The sequence below is a fragment of the Anser cygnoides genome, chromosome 7 (genome assembly GCF_040182565.1).
Source record: "Anser cygnoides isolate HZ-2024a breed goose chromosome 7, Taihu_goose_T2T_genome, whole genome shotgun sequence".
NCBI lineage: Eukaryota > Metazoa > Chordata > Aves > Anseriformes > Anatidae > Anser > Anser cygnoides.
Genome location: NC_089879.1, coordinates 9,987,847 through 9,996,887, shown reverse-complemented (window position 1 = coordinate 9,996,887; position 9,041 = coordinate 9,987,847). Strand labels below are relative to the sequence as shown.

The 9,041-nt window shown below is 36.0% G+C and overlaps 1 protein-coding gene across 6 annotated transcripts in view; it reads left to right on the top strand.

Moving 5' to 3' along the window:
- VTI1A (vesicle transport through interaction with t-SNAREs 1A) overlaps nt 1-9,041 on the top strand; it is a 266,673-nt gene that overhangs the window by 39,932 nt on the left and 217,700 nt on the right. The window lies entirely within an intron of this gene.

Here is a 9,041-nt window from a genome sequence, read left to right as displayed (position 1 = left end):
TTCTTGAGCCATTTGTCTTTTTAATCTCCAACATATTTACATTTTGGATATATCAGTGGCAGAATTATTTTCTGTTTAAAGATACACTGGAAAGTCTTAAAGTGAGGGAAGGAGGATGTTTTGAATTAGTTTTTGACCTATGGAATCACTATGTACATAACTTAGGTAGTGGAATGACCCAACACAAATTAACTTAAAAATATGCCTGCTTGCAGGTTTACTTTTCTAATATTATGTATTTACTGAGAGTGTATTAGAAAAGCTTTTTCTGTGAATTTTGACGAGATCTTTCAAGTAGATAAAAGATTTTTTTAACCTGATTTTGTACACTCTTTCTATCATCTTAGTTATTGGTGGTATTTGTTTTTCATCCAAGTGGTCATTTCTTTTTAGATTATTTTATCTCCATGAACACTCAATTTTGTGTTATTATTTCATGTTGCTTTTTTGTCATCGTAATAGTTTCCTAATGTGATACTTTAGGAATCGTGAAGACAGAATTGAAGCTTCCTTTTTTGGCAGAGAAGGAGCTGGGAAATACGTGAACAAGCTGAGGTGGCTTTTTTGTTTTTTTACAGAGCTGTAAAAAGAAAAAGAAAAGAATATTGAAAACAGCAGAGAAAAGAAACAGAAAAATTATTTAGACAAATTTCATTCTAATTAGCTTGCAGATGAAAGTTACTTTTATAAGTGCTATAATCCATAAAAGAGAAACAATTCCTAGTTCAAATGGTAAGGTCTGTAGAGTACTACCAAGTTTCAGAGGGAAAGTGTTTTCAAGGTCTTTTCATGAATGGTGTGTTATGGAATAGGGTCACTCAAAAAGGAATAATTACAGAGTGATCAGAAGATTTCTTTGAAAAGATTGTGCTAGACCTTCTGTGTGGTTTGTGGAAGAACAGAAATCAGTTTTGCTCCTAGGGTGGGCTAACAAAATGTATTGTGTTTTTGCAGCTACTTCTATCTTTGCCCCAAAAGATGCACGCATCACCTCGCAGTGCACTCAGCCTCTTGAAGGTCATCGCCTAGAAACCAGATCTTGGAGTTGTTAGAAGTACAACGTGCTGCTGCACTGTTTGACCAATTGCAAAAGTTTAGTTTTGAACTCTAAAGAGTCTTTGCTCATCTCCTTTTTTTTAGCACTACCAGTTGTTAATTAATTCATCTTTGATTGTACCTCTGTATGTGCTTTTATAAACTTACTTGTATTATTTTGTATTGTATTTTATTTGTACTCAGTCTGTTCTTTGTTTCAGAGCATGGAGTTACCGTAAAGAATTAATTTGAAGAATACTTTTTCACCCTTTGCATAGTGTTCATACACTCATACTGAGGATCTGTGATCTACAGTAATTCTTATTCATTTGGAATATAGTAATTTGTTCCTGTCAGCACAGGGGCTGGTTTGTTGTTTTAAATTGCTGACTTCTGTTTTTGTTGGCGTGCTCCCCAATACAAATTGAACATCTAACAAAAATCCATTTGTATGACAGTTGAGTCTAGATAGGTGCTCTGTGTTGCCTAACAGTACAATTTGGGGTCCCCAAGATAAAAGTTGACTGAATGCCAAGATTTTAGCAGCGCTTGTATGTGCAGATAACAGAGGTAATCCATATTCCTTAGGTCTGTAAATCAAACAAAGAAGAAATATGTATGCACACCATTCTCTTTGAGATAGTGGGCTGGTATTTTCTTCTTAATAACAATGGGGAATATCTAACCTCTGAGAACAATGGAAAGCAGGCACAAGGGATGTTTCTATGTAAAATTAGACAGATTGGAAGATTCTTAGAAAAGTATAGAATGCTTCTCTTCACCCTTAACAAATAATGCCCAAATAAATTATTCAGTGGATCTGGTTTGTCTCTCTTTTTGGCAATTTCTGCTCTTAGGGAATTTTGTTTGTTTTAGAACCTAATTAAGATTATTATAGATCTGAAAGTTGATCCATAATAAAATACTACAGTGGAATAGGAAATCCAGCCACTAGGTCTTGGGTGTGTTTTTCAGGTTGATACAGACCAATGTGAATTCTTTAGTGGCCATCTATGGAACTGTCATTTAGGAAAACACATTGGTTTCTAATGATCTTCTGCAAAGATTTTTCTGGGATAAAATCACATAATAAAATATTCTCTTTCTGATGAGGTTATTATATCAATAATGTGAAATCCAAACTAAGAATCTTAGTGGCATCCCAACGATCTTTGGTAGTTTTTAAGGTGCAATAACTGCTTTTCATCCTCAGCCAGCTATATGCAACTATGTATCCCATTTTTGTTTTTTAGCTTTGGAATCTCCTACATTTCAGAGTTAAGACCCTGGTGTTGCTCTTCTGGTTAAATGTAGGACAAGGTTTTCCCAGGTTGACAGCCATTCAAGGCTTGAATTTAGTCTTGAAAACTTCTTGTTAGTCACAATGTGTTACTCCAAGGGCTTCTTTATGGGCAATTGGTTTACCCTTGGAAATTTTCAGGGTATCTTTGACTATGAAATCACTTTTCTTATAGACCAAGACATTTACTTACAAGTATCTCCTGAAAGACCTTAGTTCCTGCTTTTTTCTCTCAACACTGTAGATTTATTAATCTGTTTGATTAAAATGCTGTGATCATGCAATTTTTATGCATTGCAGAATCTTGGTAAACTTTTTTTTTTTAAAAAAATAGCATAGATAGTTCATACAGTGTATCCAAGATCAGATGGGACTATGTTTTGCATTTTCTCCTCAGTCTTTCAGAGTGGAATATATCTTACCTGTTGAATTCTTTCTTGGAATTGAAATTTCTCTTTTGCAGAAAAATTGTAATGAAATACTGATGTTCAGTAAATTTTAAAACAAGACTATGCTGATGGATTTTCATAATCCTGCTACCAGTAAATGGTGTGTTGTGGTCAGAGTCATCAATTCTTGTAGCGTTTTATGTCATTCATTATCAAATATACATATCTCAGCTTAATGGGAAAAAAAAGTGAAAGATGTCATCTAATAGTCACCTAAGCCTTTTCCCTGGGGCCACTACTTCAGATTTTTTTTTTCATCTTGTGATCCTGCTTTTAAAGATTGCTCTTCTCCTATAGAACCATGAAGTCACCTGTGATAGCTGTGGGTAATGTAGTTTAGAGTCCAGTGACAACAGATAAATGACAGGGAATGGCAAAATGAGTGGTGGTAAAGGATACACAAGACCATGTTTCATCACACTTTGTGATGCAGAGAAGTATGATTGCACTGGAGAAAACATGACGAATTGGGGGAAGAAGGTACAAACTGTGAAAGGTGTAAGTGATGAATGATAGAAGGGAAAGAATGATGGGTACATCACCTGAGAGTTTAGTAGAAGTGCTTGTTGTTATTCTCTGTATCTTTGTGTGAGTTTTGAAGTTGAAATTTTGACCTGAAATTTTAAAATAAATTTTGGCCTGTCCCTGAATGCTTAGGAATCAAAAATGTAGATGTTACATGCTTTTTTTTTTCCTTCCATTTCTTCCATTCTTTCTGTGTTAGTTTTACATGTCTGGTTCAGGAATTGGAGTTGGAAATACAATGTTTGCCATATGCTACCTAACTTTGTTTTTCTTTGTATCAGATCATCTTTATTTGATGCTAACAGCTTTGTTATACTAGAAGATTCAAAATTGTGCCACACAGGAACAGCTGGTGGGGTGGAGGGACAGATGTTTGGTCAAATGGTATTGGGGCTTTCTTGCAGTTCAAAGGAGCTGAGCAGATATATAATATGACTGTATAGTTCTGTTTTCTAGTCTGTGTAACTTGAATATTTGTTTTTTAAGAGATTGGGAGAGCAAATGACCTGTATGAGCATGAACTGGAAATTGATTCATTCAATAATCTTTCTCTTACACTCAATAATCTTTCTCTTGTGGAATTTACCCTATCACGTAGTTTGAGAACCTCTGAATTAAATTCGTATAGCCAAGATGTACCCAGAGGAAGAGATGTTACAACATTCTGTGGTATAAATTAATTGCTTTTCATATTTGAAATGCTACCTTCTTTCTTTGGAGCTTCACTTCAGTTTTGTCCAAGTGAAAATTAAGAGAGCTTTGGAATTTAATCTTTGCTCTAATATTGAGTTCCGAAAGTCTTTAATCTGATGCATGTATGCATGTTCGGTTGCTATATAAATAAAAGTAAGTATTATGTGTAAGCATCAACCATCAAGATTTATTAAGTATGAGGATCTAGATGTACTTTACACTCAGGAAGTCCCTAAACTGCTGATCATCAGGAACTGACAGCAACTACTGAAGTGAGGATCATGCCATGCCTGCTCTGATCCTTAAGATTTCTCCTTGTTATCCATTAATGGCCACTATATGAGGCAGTACAAGTTCTGGACTAATTGAAGCTCTGACTGATATAGCAGTCTTTATGCAGTCTATACTCACTGTAAAGTGAGGTTTTCCTTAAGGTTCATACTGCATTGTCTTGACAGTGAAAATCCAGGCAGCTACAAACAAGATCAATAGAAATGTGTAAGCGTTGTTGGTGACAACATAGGAACAGGGACAAAACAGAACTACTCACTGAATTTTTTGAGTTTGGACATCAATATTTACTGGGAAATGAGCTACTGCCAGTATCAGTGTTTCTCATTATTCTTTTTGTTCTATGTTGGTCCACTCAGAGGCAGAATTTCTGACTATGGTACAGGTAGAGGAAAAAATAACAAGTTAGCTGAAGCCTGTCTGTCAGAAAGATGCTTTAAATGCCAAATATTTTGTAAATAGCAATGTTTTGTGTAAATATACTGTTTTTCTGCTATGCTGTGTTGAATGGCTTAAGGCTTAGGATCTGAAGAAATAAAGGCAGTATGGCTGGAGTTTGCATTGGAATTTTTGATACAGATATGTGCATCATAGTAATATTTTTCTCATCCATTTTGTGCACTTTAAGAAATGAATATCGGTAATAATCAGTATTTTGACTGAATGTGGGAGACTGCAGAGCACAAATGAAGAGGCAGTATAAAAAGGAGGAGGACTTCAGTTACATATATTTTAGGTAGTGGATTAGTTACTGACTTTTATCTCAGGTAGTGTAAAGCAAGAACTGCTAATCATCGCTTGTGATAAAACTCGAAAATGCCATGTCTGAACATTGGGCTAGTATTTTATCATATTAACTATTGATTTAACACAGCATGAAACAACTGGTTCTGTCCCAGTAGTGCTTGGTGGGGTGCAGTGAAGGTGCAGATTTACTCCTCCTTCAATCTGCTGCAAACATCAAAGCCTAATTGTGACCACTTAACTACTAAAATTATTAAGCTCAGGCAATTTTTCTCTTTTTCAAACAAGGCAATGTGTCTGTGTGTAGGTACTAGAAGGAAGAAAAAGAACCCTGGCTAAACCATGTCAGTGCAAAAATAGTTAAGTCAGGAAACATGGAAAGTAGGATCCAAAATCTATTTTGACTGGTTTGACATGTTATACACAAATTATTTTTAATTTTTCTTTTTAGTAATTTATAGTTTGTACTATAGAGCCAATGTACTTATGGTCCAAAATACTTACACTGAAATACACAAAATGAGCAACATGTAGGTATATCAGTATGCAAGCCACCTTAATTATGCTGTTTTTCTGTTTTATTCTTCTTTGCATCAAGCATTGTTTTATTTTGTATTTAATGCTGAAGTCAGAAATTAAACTCTGCTACTGTCATTGATAGTTTGTTGTTGTTTATTTTTGGGAATGATTATGATTGACGCTAAGTACTCAGCAGAAATTTTCTCATTCCATATATTAGTTTCAGGAATTATAAATGTGTATACTGGTATACATTTACAGGTAGAAAGATACCTTAGAGCATATGCTCAGTAAAAAAGGACAGTGTCTAAACATAGCTTTTTATGCAATAAAAAGTATTTTTGGAAAGGCCAGCTGAAGTTTCTTAAGTTTAAAATAGATCCCATCAGAGTGGCAGAAATTTAGGTGGGACAATTCAGCTACCTTGGAAGAAGTTCGTTCATCTGCCTTGCCCTCATTCCAAGCGTACGAGTCTTTGTGGCTTCCTTTTGTTTTTTTACTCTTGAGTTCACAGTGGACAAAATACATACTTTATTAATAGAACTGAGCTCTGTAGCAAAATTATACTTTTAAATGGAAAGCCTAAAAGCATAAAATATACCAGCTGTCAGAGGCTTTACCTACTGCTAGATATCCAAGGGGCGTGAGAGTGGAGAATGATGGCATTCAAGAATGGCAACTTCCTCAGCCCCATTACAGATTTTTCTTTACAGTTGCCAGACTCTTTAGTATCTGAACAGAAAGTGCAGGTACAGGCTGGTAAAGCCAATGAAGTGGAGGAAGTAACACTTGGATACCTCTTGGAAAAGGAGGGAGCTGGTGGGAAGTACCAGCAGATGTCCTGTTGCTGTTGGCAACAGGAACCTAGGCTCCAGGTGTTTCATGTTTTGCTTTATCTGAGATGTTTATCATGCTTTATCATTTCTTGGATAAATGATTCAATGAAACTGCATGGTGACAAGCATTAAAAAAAAAAAGTTTGTAGTAAAATAAAAAGAAAACATTAATATACGATTTTCATCATTATAAGGAAGAGATGAGTTAAGATGACCAACAAAGATTTCATTAAAAAAAAAGAAAAAAAAAAAAAAAAAAACCATGAACTTACTGTTGTACTGGACAATGGCCCTAAGAGATCTCTGTCCCACCATCATCCTTAATTTTCCCTAAAAGGTAATTTTGCAATGAAACTTGTAGCTATTACATGCACACTTATTATATACATGTGCCAGTTTTAAGGGCAAAGATCTGCTAAAGAGACTCAGAACAGGCTTTTTTTGTAGCCTAGTTTTGTTGGTCTTTGTATTGGAGTTATTCATATCTATAGAGAATTCTGGAGAAGAATAGCAGCCTAGTGATGCCAGTGACTGTCTTCCAATATATGACTTTAAAGTCTGTTTTGGGAGTGAGTGTCTCCTGGGGTGTGATGTAGAGACTGAATTCTCCTAAATGATGCTACTGACACCCTTAAACATTTCTTCAAATTAGCCTGAACATGAGTTGAGGACCAATTTACCTGTCAACAATTCTGGCTTAGTTTTGGTTGTTCCCATTCTTTTTTTTTTTTTTTTTGCAAATTTCTTGTTGGTGCCTCAGTCTGGACCCTTCCCTTTTGCCTCCACATCCAAGAGTGGACCAATGCTATAAGCAACAGAATTTATTCCTCCTAGACCTCCTACACCCAAACAACTGGTCAAGTTGTGCATTCCTTTGAACTTGATCAGCTTAGTATCTAGCTCACTGCACGGTCCTACAGGCACTTGGGAGTGCAGAGTGGCCATGGTGGCTAGTGACAAAGAACCAGGTGGGAGCCCTTTCTGTGGAGATATTTAAATTTTCAAAGTGCTGAGCTGGGGAGAGAGGGTGTTTACCCCCTCTCCAACCTCTTTCTTTTTCTCTGTGTTGCTGGTTGAAATGACTGTGGTAAATACGGCTCTGCAGGTACAAAACCTTTGTCAACAAACTAGGCGAAAATATGCCAACGTTTACTATACGCATCAAGGCGAAGTGTGATAACACTAGCCAACTTTAGGTATCTAATTTAGCAAGCAAGATTTTCTGAGTGACCTTTGAACACACACAGGGTAGTTAGAACAAAGCACTGGGCTTTCTGGGAAGGTGAGGCTCAGCTGGAATGAACTCAAGTGATCTTGTAGTCCGTTTAGAGGAATGTCCATTGATTAAATAACCAAGTTGGTTAACTTAGCCAGCTACCGTTGATGTGTAGAGATGGTTCTTATAATGAAATACGATAGTTTAATAATGGTCATTTGCAGGAATCAATATAAAGGACTTGTATGAAATACTGAAATCAGAGTGCTGAAAAGTGTATTACAGGAACAGACTAGCAAATAGGCAGATGTCAATATGTTGATCTACAGAAGACGTTACAGTTAAATTTGCAGTAGTATTCAGTCACTTTTCCTGTGTTAGCCAATGCCTGGCTTATGTTCTTTGAGATTACGGCACACAAATGAAAAGGCAGACAAACTGTTACACGCAACAGCCCAAAGCTGAAAGCACCTTGGAGAAATTTAATTCTGATTAAAGAATAAGGTAGCGTACATGTAGGGACCAAGGTTTGGTAATAGGATGTGGTCGATCAAACAAGCAAAAAGATTAATTGTTTTAATTAAAAATATATATATTAATATGAACACCAGGCCAAGGGGAGTTATTCATTGTTATATTTGGAGAGTGTTATCCAAACCCAAGCAATACTTATCTGAAGTTTTCCATGCTTGGATTTGTAACTCCAGTATTTCATCATATTGGATCATTTCATATCACTTTTCTGTAGATGTGGTCTGGTTAGATTGGAAGTGGTGGTAGTGAATTTTTGAGCATTATCTAAAAAATAGAAGGGTGGCAGGGCCATTTAGTTCCAGACCTTTGAGTTTCAAAAAATCTTTCCTAGTTTATGTTTTGAAGTTTAAAAGGCAGAGGTCAACTAAATATTAGCTGTTTTTGTCAATATAAATGCCTTTTCACAACAGACATCATCCACTTAATCTGAAATAATCCATTTACTCCTTAATCTGACACAAACAATGAGATACGGTTCTCTTCCAGGTCACCTGTTTCCTTCCCCAGCCACAGCACACGCAATCTCATAGGTTTAAGGATCAGCCCTGTTGGTGACATACATGGTCCACTGGTCATGAGCTTGAGATAGAAATAGTTCTGTGGGCAGAAGCTTCGTTTTTTCCTCTACCAACATTATACAATGTGTTGTGTCCTCATGGGAATTTCCTTGACCTTCCTCTCTGCCCTCACCCCATAATGAAAATAAAATTATATTTGATGATTATGGAAAAGATTATTTATAGACCTGTGAATTCTACTTAACATGGGTGATAGTATCTCTGTACTAAATTCACATTAGCACTTGAAGTTTGATTCATCTCTGTTGTAGGAAGTCAACAGCATTTGTCAGAGTGGCAGAATACAGGTTTTAAGTTGTGCATTTTCTTTCACAGGTGTTT